The following is a 14,607-nucleotide window of genomic DNA, read 5'->3' on the forward strand; positions in this document are numbered from 1 at the left end:
ATTAATTTAATTTAATTTAATTTTTTTTTTTTCCGAATTAAGTGTAAGGAGATGTGTATAGTGTAACTGAAGTTTTGAGATATTAAAAGCGTTTTGTTGCGCGTCCATTCCATTGTAAGTGTACGTTTGACGAAACTTGAGATGAAAGGGAAATAAAACACTTCACCGGCAGTTTTAAGTATAATCCAAGCGACACTAAAGCGAATACGTAATAATAATAATAATAATATAATCATAACCATCGTAATAAAAAATAGCGAGCAGACAGGGACATACATTAGTACACTTAATTCGCCATTTCTTTTCACCGCTCGCTGGGTTTGGAGAGAGACACTCGGGTATAATTACCCCTCTTTAACTGCTACGAGTTCTCAGATCTCCAAATGCCCTACAATCGCCATTGCAGTTTTTGAGCTGAACGTGTTTTTTATGCAATTTTGGATGTCACAATGCGATTCGGGTATGTTTAACTTTGCAAGCACTTGTAGATGAAATAATATGAATCGGGATTTACTCTCTAAGTCAAATAGTTTTAGGTGGGAATGCTTGTGCCTGGACTGGCCTGGGCTTTTGCTTTTTTCCCTTCCATGAAATTAGGAATTCCTGTCTTTGGGTGCACGGGCAATTGAACTTCGGCATGATCAAAATTGAATTCGTTTTAAAATTAATGTAGTATACTTACATGGCTTTTTCAGGTGAAATCTTTTTTGAGCAAAATAATTCAACGCTAAAATTTGAGATATTATGCAATGATGTTATTATGTCATCCTTCGAAGCTTTATCTTTCTATGTACTGCTTGTTGTCGATCAAAAAATTATGAAGTAGTTTCTGGTGCCGGAATGCACGAGATTAAGAAACAATAACTATCTTGGAGGGTTTCGCTTTCTCCATAATGCTAGCAGTTTAACGAAATTTATGAGCAATTTTGCAGTTCCACGACGTTTTAAGAAATTATGGAAGAATTCCTCCTTCTCAATGTAGTTGTTGGCCTTCCTAGCGACGCAACGAGTAAGAGACTTTGGAACAATGGCAACTTACAGAAATAATTACATCTGAATAGTTTAATGGGGTGCGTCTGCTGTAGGAGAAAGCTGATAGCACATTTGAGGCGCTATTGATTTTCATCTACGAGGAGAACTAAACGAATGTATCCCAAGGTTGAGTTGGCATGTTCAGCGAATGTTCATTTACTTAGTGAATTTGTATTATCTTTCGTAGTAGATGTGAGTCTCTGCGGAGCTTCCGAGTACGACGGAGGGAGAAACTAACAGCACCAGGTCTAGAAAAATAAAGAAATTGATCACTGGATATACAGGATTATAAATCGCATGAAGTCTATTTCTTGCTAATTAAAGGGCAGTGACTGTCCAAAATCAGCAGGGCCTTATATGAACGCATATCAAATAGCATCAGACTCCTTTTCATGATCGGTAGTAGTAAAAACTGATTTATCAACAAACTATAACTGTGCCTTGTCTCTGGGAGAAATTTACGAGTCAGCATAGGGTGCACGTGTGATTTATTGTGGGTATCAAATGGGGTAACTGCATCATAGAATCGCAAGTTGGAGTCAAAGCCTGGCTTATTCTGAGATTAATTCGTGTAACTCAAAAATGTCTTAAAGAGATCATAATAATATCGTAGTGCAGTAGTAGGACTAGATTTTGAAATTGTTAGAAATGGATATTATGGGAAATGGTGGCTCAGATGTTTGATATTAATAGTAAGTATTAGCAATTGATTATTGGAAGATACAAGATAGACAGTTTCTATGAACAGCTCAATCGCTTGTTAGGGCCAATAAGATTTTACTATAGAAACCAAAGAGAATAGTTGTCTACCTTTGCCCATTGCATTCATTGCAAGATGTAATGGTTCACTAGCCCAGAGGTATATAGAAAAGATACATAGAGGTCTTCAGATGTAGCTTTGCAGGATGATTCCAACCATTTACATTCACGAAAAGGCAGAGCCCTTGACACTTTAACCACCAGGGCCTTAAGGATATCAAAGGATGATCACATTGAGCATAAAAAGATATCTTCGATAGCCGTTGAAATAGCTATCATGTCTGGTAAATGTAATATCCCAACCCCTTTTGTAATTTTCAAATTTGTTGAGGAATATTTGACTGAGTTTTCAAGGTTTTTGAGTTCTCACAATGTTCTGATTTCTTTGTTTGTTTTCTGATTTTTTTGATTGAAATACAAGCTTGAATGAAAGGGAATTATTTACTAACAAGAATAAAATTCCTCAATACACAAAAAATTTCTAGCATTAATCAACAACTTTAACTTACCATCTCCAGGTGATTAACATCTATCAATATTTTCAGAATTCTGATCTAAGGGGCTTTCTAATGAATGGTTCATAAGGCACAACACTTGGTGAAGGTTTTGCAAATGGGGTTGCAAGCAGAGTGGGTTTAACCATGGAGGAAACTCCGTAAGCGCATTCAAGCTGGAGTAGTACTGGGATGGGCGACCTTTGGGGAAGTCCCTGTGCTTCACCTTTGTGAGCATCACCTAGATCCATGAGTACCATTTATTCTCATGAGAGATGGAGTGCGTGAATCACAACTCATGAAACTTGGGTCAGTGAGTTTGGCTCAAAAACTACATAGTTAAATCCTGATAGCAATATCACAATTTATTTCTGATTTAAACTGTCTTCAAACAACAGCAATTACAATGGTAATTTGGAAAGAATCTAGCAAATCAAACCCTTTGATTGCATGCCTAGGGTTTGATGAGCAACACCCCAAACACCCTCCAATATAACCTGTATGCTAATATTAATGTACACAAAATCATACACTAACTGCACTGAAGAACTCAGGAATTAAAGCATTCCAAGAAAGCCTACGGCTTGCCTGCAATGTGATGATTATCTGAAATATGATCAAAGTTTGCCCTTCTGCTGTGTTTTCAATGGTGCAACTAGAAAGAAAGACCCCAAATTGTTAAAGCAGCATATACACCCTATGAAATATGCCGTCCAGGCAAATCTGAAAATGATTAGCCTGTTCACCCTTACAGCCTATAGAATACCTTGTAGAAATAATTAATTTTAATGAAGCCCAATGCAACCCTTGTGTGCAATTGCTTGCATATTATGCCTTTTGAATGATCTTCCACACCTGCAGACATTGAGAGCTGTGAAGGATTTTGTCTTCACAAATAATTCCAGCCAAACTCTATGTCTGAGAGCTTTAGAGTACCAAAAATAGTCACCTTATAAACTAATGTTAATTTATTTAATTAAATCACTTGAATACTAAATTAATTAACTTTGAATAATTTAAAATCACCCAACTGAAAATTGTTGATGCACTTGGCGCCAGGTGATGTTGAATATAGCCAATAAACTCACATATCATTGTATTAGCCCACGGGACCCTTGCTTACAGGTTAACTGCTGCAAAAGATACTGACTTAGGAAATGGGGACATTGCAATTCGCCCTCCCCCAAGATTGCTTGTCCGCTAGCAATTCTTGGCTGAATATGAAAACAACTGCCACTTGTATTGGTATGCCCTGATAAAGGATCAACTGTAACTGTATACTAGCTACCCATACCCTAGAAGAATTTGGAAGAAAACTGTACCAGAATCCCTCTAAATGTAATTACAACCTAAAACCTTGTCTGTGTTCAACACTTCGTGAAACTCTGCCACTGCGAGACTCGTCACACTCTTCCCTGGATCACAATGCCAAACTGGAAAACCATGTTTTCCACTACCTTGTGGGTCCTGCTACTCCACTCTAGCATTGTTGGCAAATTGCCGTAACCTGCATCGCAGTAGAATCCAAGTCATAGAACTAGCCCACTCTAGCAAGATGAGATGAACATCTCTTATCTCAACTAGAAATCCATTGTACTCAACCCACTGATCTCTGCTGTGCTACTCTGAAAAAACCATCATCATTGCACCGAGAGTGGCGATGCAAGTCAACTAGACCTGAATAGGATGATAGGAAACCACCCCTATGTTATTCTCCAAATAGGATAAGATAATTATGCTTCTCTCTTGATTCCTGAACAATTGCTGCCCTCCCACCACTTGGTAGCAGATCCATGTACCAAAATAGGATAATGACCATCTCTTACCACAGTAAGGAGTACCTCACAAACAAAGGCTAGAACACCAATACCAACTTGTTCCTCTCTCACCTCAATGCCATAATCTTGTTGCAATGCACACATTAGTGCTTTGCGATCATAAATTGTAGCAATGTCTCCATACCTAAACTCTCGAGCCAAGAAAATCTCCAAACTAACCAAATGCTTTGGGATAGAATGGCTACGTTTTCTAAGGAGTCATCCATTAGGTGAGATGTGTGACAAAAACTCATCAAGTGCTTCATGCATGTTGAAGACTGTAGGGTGGAAATATCACTCAAGTTTATAGAGATATGCTAATCATACAAAATAACACAATTGAGATACATATAAAGTAAAACATAGAATGTACCATTAATACTACAATACCAATAGGTGAGGAAATGGTTTCTTTATTAATACCAAAAACAACATGTGTACATTGACAATATTCCAAGTACTTATAGAAGGGTCGGTTGGTTGGAAACCAACTGACGCATTCCCTCACCTCCTAATTACTCATCCCAACTAGCTTTAACAAGTACTAAATAGTATAGATACTTTATTTCGACTACATCTACCCCCCCTTAAAAAGAAGTCATCTTCCAGAGGACTGTTGAAAATGAAAATAACAAAAAGAACTTTGACTTCAAGAAGGATGGGAGGACATCCTTGTGCTCGAAGCTCCCTGTAGCCGTTGCAGATCCCGTTCAACTGTCTTTTGTTTTGTCCGAATACCCTGCAGTACCCTTAAAGCGTCCATCTTCTTGGCTTCCACTGTGGCAATCTTGCCCTCCAATTCAACTTTCTCTATTTTCCAAGCTTCTTGCATTGCAACTTTTTCGGCTTCCTATTGATGTTGAAGATTCTTCCTTTCCAGCTCCCATGCCTTAGCTAGACTTTTTTTCTGTTGAAGTTCCAAGAAGGTTCCTTAAAAGACAACTTCCATAGCTGCAAGGGCCTCCATGAGAAGTGGTGATTGTTCCTGTCCACTGGAAATGATAGAATTGCTTGTCTAGTCCACGTAGTGGCCATGTCCTCCTCTGAATATCCACCCTGCTCTAATAGTACCCAGTTTGCATAAACACGGCTAATGCTTCCGTTGCTGTTATGACAAATTCCAAATTCCGAGACCTAGTCTGTTGCATGAGCTCCTTGGTAGAATGCTCCATGGCATGCAACTCGGTGAGAAACAACTCTGCCTTGGTTGCAAAAGAGGCAGTGTCCGAAGGTTCCCTACGCTGGCTTTGTATCTCTACCTGTTCCTCAACAACTACCGGTAGAGGGGAAAACACCATATCTTCTTCCTCAAGTAACTTGTTAGCCTCCTCTAGGATAGTATCTGCCATAGCCACAACTGTCATACTTTCCTGAGTGTGTATTTCCCCCTGTTGTTTATCCACTACTCTTATTGGCTGTACCACGAGAGCAACTGGATGTACTACTTCCGACCCTGGAGGTTTTTACAACCTCACTTTATGTACACACTTTGTCTGGCATCGAAAATCTATTACTTTAGTATGAGAGTGCTGTTCCGGATAGATTAGTGGCGCCATCCTCGGAAGTGATATTCTGGAAGGCCCCCATGTTGGAATTTGTTGCTTGTTGCCTACTCCTTCCTTGACTCTTGCTTGATTTGGTTTAGAAATATCTGCAGCTCCTTCGGGATCAGTCATGTTATGGTAAATCTCTGGAGATTATAATATCCCAATTGGAAGTGGCCCCTCCGCAGGTGGTAAAAAGTAACTTCTCGTGAAGTTCCTTGCAAGTGATTTAGATGGATTTCTGCCTCTTGTGAGTTTGAGGAAGATGAATCCGTATCGCTGCCCTCCCCTTCGGAACTCTCTTTGTCCTCTTTGACCTCTTTGAGTGTCTTAGCCACAACTACCTGTTTCGGTTTCCTTTTCTTTGGTTCGCCCCCATTCTGAGGACTTGCACTCACGGTATCCATATGGAGCTAGTTGTCATAGCAGGCTTGTAGGGTTCCACCCTATTCGCTAGTATCAATGTCCCTCGGTGCTCGCTGCTCACCTGAGTTCATACTGCTTCTAAGAATAAGGCCACGGCATGATGGGGCATGTAAAAGGCTTTGTGTTTCAACTCCATGAATTCTTGAAGTCTGTCAGAAAGAAATTTAGCCCAGTTATACGCCTGTCCTTTATATAGTCCATCCAATACAAGCAACATCCAAAGAGCAATGTTAGATGTATGGCTGTCGACTGTGAGCTTACTTTTCACCAAATCTACAATACACCACCAGTCATCATTTACAATGAAAATTTTCTTGAGACCCCTACCGTTCTTCATAACTCCTTCCCATTCTAGATTTCTATGATCTGTTTGGCACATTAGTTTCAACTGCTTTTTCTTATCTTGTATTGTCATAAGGGTTTTTTCTAGTTCCTGCCCTCTATTGGGAATTCCAAAAACCCTACTTATTTCTTCTATTGAATAAGAAGCTGTCACTTGCTGCTGGAAATATTGTACTATGGATTTATGACATGATCTCTTATATCTTGTGATTAAATTCCGTAGGATAGGTTCAAACTCTTTTAATTCAAAAATTGGCATGAAAATTATTTTGTCTACCTCTAATGTGCACAACGCCTTCTTCAGAGGATGATCCGCGTCTGCCTTCTCCCACCAGGTCTTGCACTCGCTTCCCGTTACACTTTCAAACGTGATATTCTTAGCAATAATTTTTTGTGCCATTTTCCCTTTGCTTTTTGTCATCTTCCTTATCTCCTTCTTGGCTTTCAGTGCGACAGGTTTCTTCTGTTTGGAGTCAACAATGTTCCCTTTGCTCGGGTTTCCTACACTTAATTTCACCATTGTGTGTTGATGCGTCAATTCCAAAATTTTCTTAACTGTTTGTATATGCCACCTGTACCAACGGTTCCTATGACGTGACTGCTTGTAACAAACTTCCACGTGTGGCAATGTGGCACGGACCAGGTGTGTATCTAGAAAGCCACCATACGAGCCTGAGCTTCCTCTTGGCTTGCAACTGATAAGTACAACTGTTCTTCTTTTCAATGCCTCCTGTACAGACAGTTTCCGTTGTAGTATGTGTATGGATGCTTCTCCTTCTTGTATTGACCTTCCCTTCTTTACCTCTTGTATGGAAGCCGTACATACTTCCTTTTGTGTCCCTCATACGGATGCCATACTTCCTTCTCTGCCTCTTGTACGGATGCCGTACTTACTCCCTTATGTGCCACTCGTATGGATGCTTCATGTGCCACTGGTACGAATGCTTCATGTATTGCTGCCTTCCGTACTGTTGCCCGCTATACGGATGCTTGACGTGTGGATATCTGCCGTACGGACACCCCCTTTGCCTACACTCTTCTTTTGCCATACTTCGCTATTCGTTCATACTATTGGACCTTTTGTTTGGAAATGTCTTCGTACGGCTACGTCTTCCTCCTTTTTGTACGGTCGTTCCTTATTGATGTACGACTGCTGCTCCTACTGCTATGTTAAGTATGGTGACAATTTGTGGCTTAGTCTCTTTATATGGACTAGGTTTAACTTTTTCTCCTTCGTCACCTTTTGCTTTTCTTACTTGTTTCTTTTTTTCTTCTATACTTATAAAGTATTTGTTTGCCTGTTTATGCCTTTTTAACTTAGACCCATTCATTAGGTCTCTGATAGGTTTATTATCTAGAGTAGATAACCTTATTGCCCCATTCTCTTTATACTCTGTGCACCCCTTCGGGTAGCTTTCTTTCGACTAAGATTCTTGTATTTGCAACATATTACATTTTACGTAGGAAACTTCATAGTCTCCCATTTGCTAGTGGAATAATCCATTAAGGGAACTTGTGTTGTCATCTGAGCATTCTCCTAGTTTGATTACTCCTTCCTCGTCTGGTTCCATCCCTTCATAGTCTTCTCCTTCGGAGTTTGATGCCAAGTCTTGACTTACTGACTGGTTCCTGAGATCTATGATGTACTTTCTTCCTTTAGACTCAATAGATAAAGTGTTTTGTATCCAGTTATCATTAGCTTTTGCTGCGACCAACCATCCTTTGCCTAATAAAGCATCGTACCCTTTCTTCTCTAAAGTGATAACCACAAAATCTAGAAAAAATTATTGTGTACCAACTATGACTTTTTGTCCCATCAAGGTTCCTATACTCTTGATTCCATGTTGGTCGGTTCCTACTAGTTGAAATGTCGGTGGCCAAAGTGTAGGTTTCCCTATTTCCTTCCATTCTTCTTTTGATAAAACATTTACGCTGGAACCTCCATCAACAATGGTATTTGAAAGCTTGCACCCTAATATCTCCATCTCTACTACCGTTGGTGTTCTCCCCATTCCTATAGTGTATAGGGTATTGTCTTCTGTCCGTACTTCTCCTTCCTTCTCTTTCTTTGAGGTTGTCCCTTTCAGGTTTGCCCCTTGAGTTAGCGCTACCTGCAGTTGGGGTAATGTTTCTAATAAATCAGAGATTTTTACTGAGATAGTCTTTTCCAGTACTTGCCTCACAATATTTCATACACCCCTATTGGAAGTAGGTTTTTCTGGCCTTGTCTTTCCTTCCTCTCCAATGCTATCTTGAATGTCCTTCTTTGCTTCTTGAAATCTTTTTGTCTCCTTAGTAGCATCTGGATAGGTTAGTTTTCTAGCTTGCATCCCCGTGACTATAAGAATCTCGCCTTCTGGATTTTTAATATCTAACATATTTACCTTCTGTCTCAGGCAATTTACATCCTTGTGATTGCCTGACCCACACCATTTACAGAGCATCCCTCCATTTTGTCCTCCTCTTTGGCAATCTCATGCAAAATGTCCCCATTCACTGCATCTCCTACATTGGATCATAGGCCTCCCCTTGGAATCATACTGGATTGGATGCCGTGGTGTGTTGTAAGTGCTGTTGTTGTTGCTATTATTTTTACTTCCTCTTTTGTTATTTTTGTATCCCCCTGGTGAGGCTTCCATATTTGCATTCTTTAGAGGGGTGGAGGGTGGTGTAAATTGCTCCCCTTGGGTAAGCAATACTTGAGCGCTTTGTTTTTTTAAATTGTAGGGACAATCTTTAATTGCGTACCCTAGTACTTGACAAATCTCACAAAATGCTTTCTTTGGGCATGCTCCTGTTGTCAAGTTTGCCTATTAGTTCTCTTAGCCTTCTACTATAGGTTTTATTGGATTCACTCTTCACTTGTGTTATAAATCTCCATTACTATTTCATCATCGTCCCTCAAGAGTCTGATTTCTTCCTCAAAAGCTGTGCGGATATTACTCCATGTGTTTTTCTTTGCTGCTTCCAGATTGGTATACTAGTCAATGGCTATACCCCTTAGTGTGGCAAGAAAAGCTTTTAGCCACTCAGCTGGGTCATTTTCTTCGTTGGCTTGCCATATTGTTATGCATGTTTTATAGTGGCGGGCGGGGTCCTCCGAGCCATCCTCTGTGAACCTTGGCAATTTTTGTTTGTCTATTACCATTATGTGGGTCTTTTTCCCTCCTGGTGGAACACTTCTTCCCGATGGCACTCTTCCTCCCGACGGAACAGTTCCTCTCGATGAAACTCTTCCTCTTAGTGGAACTCTGCCTCCTAATGGAACACTCCCTCTCGATGGAATACCTCCTCCCGAGGGAACATTTCCTCCCGATGGAACTCTTCCTCCTGATGGAACACTTTCTCTTGATTGAACTCTTCCTCCTGATGGAACACTTCCTCCTGATGGAACTCTTCCTCCTGATGGAACTCTTCCTCTTGATGGAACTCTTCCTCTTGATGGAACAGTTCCTCCCGATGGAACTCCTCTTCCTGGTGAAACACCTCCTCTCGACTGTAAGTTCGCTCTCGAGGAGGAACTACTGAAAGTATCCTCTTCTTCTTGACTTTGCTCCTGTCAGAGATCTCTCCTTGTAGGTGTCTTTGGATTTTTGTATCCCAACTTCCTTGTTGGTGTCTTCGAGATGACAAAATTTGCTATTTCTTCGATTGTATGCTCGATCAACCCTTTTTGGATTCTCGTGGAATCCCCTTGTCCTCCCCTCAAATTATGATGTCTCTTCTCCTGCTCTTGGAGATGTAGTATCCTCAAGGTAACTTCTTCCCCAGTTTCTTCTCCTTGTACCTGCCTGGGATATATGTTTGGAATCAGGGGCATGAATAAGTTTTATTGTCTTTTCTCTTTTACTCGTAACAAATTGTGTGCTAACAAGCGAGGAATCTCTCCTTGGAGATCGTACACCGCTGGTGGTACTGAAAGTTTATTGAGTACCATACCTTTAGGGGCCATTCTCTCATGGGCTTCCCTTTGTACGTACTGATTGACCGCAACTTCCTAGGCCATCACTAGATCATGTGTCAATTGATCTTCCGTGGTTATTTCCTCCTCTTCTTGTCACTATTTGTTACTTGGATGAGCGGTACAAAAGTCCTTCCCATTACTCCATCCTATCGACCTCCAGGTTTGGACTTAGGCAACGACGCCAAAAATGTAGAGTGGAAATATTACTCAAGTTTACAGAGATATGCTAATCATACAGAATAACACAATTGTAATACATATAAAGTAAAACATAGAATGTACCATTAATACTACAATACCACTAGGTGAGGAAATGGTTTCTTTAATAATACCAAAAACAACATGCGTACATTGACAATATTCCAAGTACCTATAGAAGGGTCGGCTGGTTGGAAAACAACCGATGCATTCCCTCACCTCCTAACTATCCGGCCTGACTAGCTTTAACAAGTACTAAACATAATAGGTACTTTATTCCGACTACAAAGACCCAAAGGGATTCGGTATCGCCTATATCATCATGAAACAACCATCCATGAAGGAAGACCAACAAAGCGATGTGATGAACACTTACATGCCAATAAGTCAATACACAAGGCTTTCTGGTATTGCTGTTATGACTCTGACCAGCAATATGAATGATACAAAGGGTGTCAGCATACCCATACAAGCCAATAGAATTTGCCTCATACTCAATGCCCATTCATAGATTTGCCTCCACACATCTCCAAACAACTGAATAGCTGATGTAGACCATGAAAAATCGGCAAGTGCAAGGTAATTTTCTGTAGGACAGCCACTAACCAATGACAATTCAAGAAGATGAAGTCTCCAGCTAACAAATAAGTAGCTTCTATTTCATAAGAGGTTGGTGGCAACGTCAAAAATGAGTTATGGTAGCATGTAACACCCATTAAGGACAACTCTTGAGTGGCTGGTCCACTATGAGTGTCATCAAACAAAACAGTACCACCATCGAGAAAATGATCAACAACTACTAAATGTCCAATGTTATTTATTCCTTTCTCATCATAAGCTAGAGAGTGGTGAATACCATGAATGCACTGAAATTGGGGCTTAGCTTGTGGAGCCAACTACAGGGGAATCATAACCTTCACAAGCCAATTCTCAATCATTCTCTGAGTCTGATCTGATGCTGCTGTCCCAATGGGAACAAACTCAGTCGTCTCACAAGAAGCATTATCCTAACACTATGTCCAACCCTCACTTCTTCTACACCATCAAATGGAGAAGCAATATTATTTATTGTTTCATGAGTTCGGGCAGCTAACCCATGAATATGGAGAGGTGTAGTCTTCTGTCATAAATCAGAAATTTAAGATTGACTGTAGCATTCTTTTTGCTACCTTTGATGCCTTCAATGCTAGACTGTACGTGGCATGATGTAGTCATTAAGTGCTCCATGACTCCAACCAGTCCACATAGTATACACTCAAAAATCTCTTCAGAAGAGGTGATACCAAAACCACAAACAAGAATTTATGTGAACCCAAAAGAATTCTAGTTTATACCCAGAACCAGATTGCTTTACTTGCTTGGCCACATATTACACTAACTCATTTTTTTTTGTGCCTAGGATATACAATTAAGATCTCACTCCTCGTATAGAATACCAACAATGGAAGAAGTCTCCTGATGCAGAGTGTACAACCAAAAGAGTGTTTATGGGCCTAATGCTTTCCAAATCTCCATACAACCACCTCTTCACTCCAACTTTTGCTCAATCACTTCTTGAAGTAAACTACCCTTCCAAGTGTTCAAGACACTCTACATAAATGATAACACCCCTGACCATTCTATGCTTGGATCAATTTGGATCACTTTTCAGTTTTAGGGACAATTTCCCTAAACTAGGGCAAATGTGGAAATCTACCCAACGCAACTCACAACTTCAATCTAATGATTTGGATATGTTAGGTAGGGCATATGAGCAGGGATTCATGTACAAAGCATCTAACCCTTATTGGGCTAGTAGGCTGACCTAGAAGGAATTAGGTCGACCTAAAAGGAAAATTGGCAACAACTTTAAAAACTTCCAAATGACCACCCAAACAAATCACAGATTTGAGTACCATTTTGGGCCTTTTAATAGATTCCAAAGAATCAGGTCTTGACTCTACTCCAGCACTGTTGAACACTCACAAAGGACTCAGACCTAATAGGCCTAATTAGGTCAGGTTGCCAAAGGTAGTATCCTAGAATGGGGTCACAGAATCAAACCAATACTTCAGATATGTTCTCCTATCCTCAAATGTTCCAAAACAATCAATTATCTAGTCTGCATCAACCCCTGGTCGAACTGTCCAAGCATTTCTTCTTAATTCTGGACTAAAAAACCCTCCTAGTTTAGCCTAGGGCTTGGTGGTAAAAATGCCAACCCTGCTTTTCTGATCTTGCCCTTTAGAAATCTTAGAGTACACATCCCTAACTTGCATTCCACCAATGGCCATGAAATTCCAATGGTGAATTTGCAAGTTAGGGTAGCATTTTAGTTCAAACCCTTGGAATAGAGGGTTTCTGAAGCAGTCAGCACAAATATGTCAGTAAATCCCTTCAAACTCCACACCAAGGGCTCAAACCAAAACCATTAGAAGCCTAAGAGCACAATCATAAGAAATCAATTTCACATTGAATTAAATCACTACCAGGACATACAGTACAGTAAAACCAGGAAGTTGCAGCAAAATCAGTGATGTTTTATTGAAATCTTCCTCCAATCTAGGAATGCTTCATAGGCCTAAATAGCCCATTCCCAACAATCTCAACAGACTTCTGAATTGTTATGACCGTTGGAGGCAAGTTTGCAACTTCTCGAGCAACTATTCAGAAAGTTGCTTGACAACATTTTTGCAATTTTTCAATATGTTGCAACTTTTTGACAGTTTTGCTACTCTATGCAATCTTATGACTCAAACATAATTTAGGACCTTTCCAAGGTCGTTATCAGACAAATCACCTCAATGCCTCCTAATACATCCTATTCTAGACTCAAGCTAAGGTCTCATTGGTCTATTGAAACCCCAGGTTTATAGAAGTACGTTTGGGACTCTTAGCCTTACAAATTGGACCAAATGATTACATTTAGGTTGATCCAAAGGATCCCAACCATTCTTACATCACACTATCCTACTAACCACTTTAGACACCTAGATTGCATGAAGGTGCCCTGCACCATCCCCTCAAGACATGATAATTCCAAACCCCAAGTGCCAATTTCGTAGGGTTTCTCTACCTTCTCCTCCTCATGCGCAATAGCTGCTACAAATGAAGGGATTGAATTGCTGCGGTAAATCAGATTAACAGTCTTGCTGTCATGTCCCATTATGTTAGCTTCTAGTCGTCATTAAGTGCCCTTTTTCATAACTTCTTGTGCTCTTAAAAGTGCAGTCCCAAAAGGAGGCATAGGCACTATAATTTCTTGAAAATGAAGACATAATAATGCTGTTCTTATCCAAAAAACTAGGACTGATTATGCCTTGTGTTTTATTGCCTTGCTAGACTTCAATTCTAGGGTCTACTTGGGCAGTCTTCAATAGCTGATTTGTTTTCTATTGCTATTCAACTCCAAGGAGAAATACACACAAGAAACCAAACGTTATCAGTTTGTAAGATCTTCTCATCATTAGCCAACCAGATCATGGTGTGGAATGAGGTCAACCTCAAGTTCGAAATTAGATTCCAACTCATGTTCTGCATCAGCTATTAGATCTTGCACTATGTTTTGTTTGCCAAGTGTATTGCTAGAATTAAGTGACATTCCAGCTTCCCATTCATGCAATGGACTGTTATTGAAGGTTATCCTGTTTTGATTTTTTGCAGAAAGTGAACTGCTGCTATGATCAAGATCTAAATCAGAATTATTGTACCTGTCATCACTTGTCCCATAGCTATCCCAACTCTCTTGTGCTTCTCATCACATTTTGCAGTGTATTATGGATTGAAAACATCAAGGTTGCTAACCTCATGGTCAAAGTCGGCTGCAAATGGAGATAAATCATATTCCTTCTTCAGAATAAAATCAACTTCACTAGTGCTAACCTTCATGCCTGTACCATGCTCTAACTGAATGATCATCTTATTATTTTCAAGCTTAACATCATGCTTGGATCTAATTATTGTCCTACAAAATCTCTTGATTTTTGGGCCCCTCCTAAGCTTGGGCAGTCCTATCAACTTGGTAATTGTCTTATCGGAAGTATTAATCTATG

General features: G+C 40.0%; 1 protein-coding gene across 2 annotated transcripts in view; it reads left to right on the forward strand.

Moving 5' to 3' along the window:
* Positions 1-279: 279 nt before the first annotated feature.
* The window catches only part of GRL (transcription activator), a 268,919-nt gene continuing 254,591 nt past the window's right edge, over positions 280-14,607 (forward strand). Inside the window, exon 1 of one of the 2 annotated variants that reach the window (XM_089828816.1) lies at positions 280-460. The gene's annotated coding sequence lies outside the window, so the exon portion shown is untranslated. The remainder of the gene's footprint in view (positions 461-14,607) is intronic. The other variant, XM_089828825.1, reaches the window with a different exon arrangement.

The sequence above is a fragment of the Cupressus sempervirens genome, chromosome 1 (assembly GCF_028749045.1).
Source record: "Cupressus sempervirens isolate cs-2001-9-10 chromosome 1, ASM2874904v1, whole genome shotgun sequence".
Lineage (NCBI taxonomy): Eukaryota > Viridiplantae > Streptophyta > Pinopsida > Cupressales > Cupressaceae > Cupressus > Cupressus sempervirens.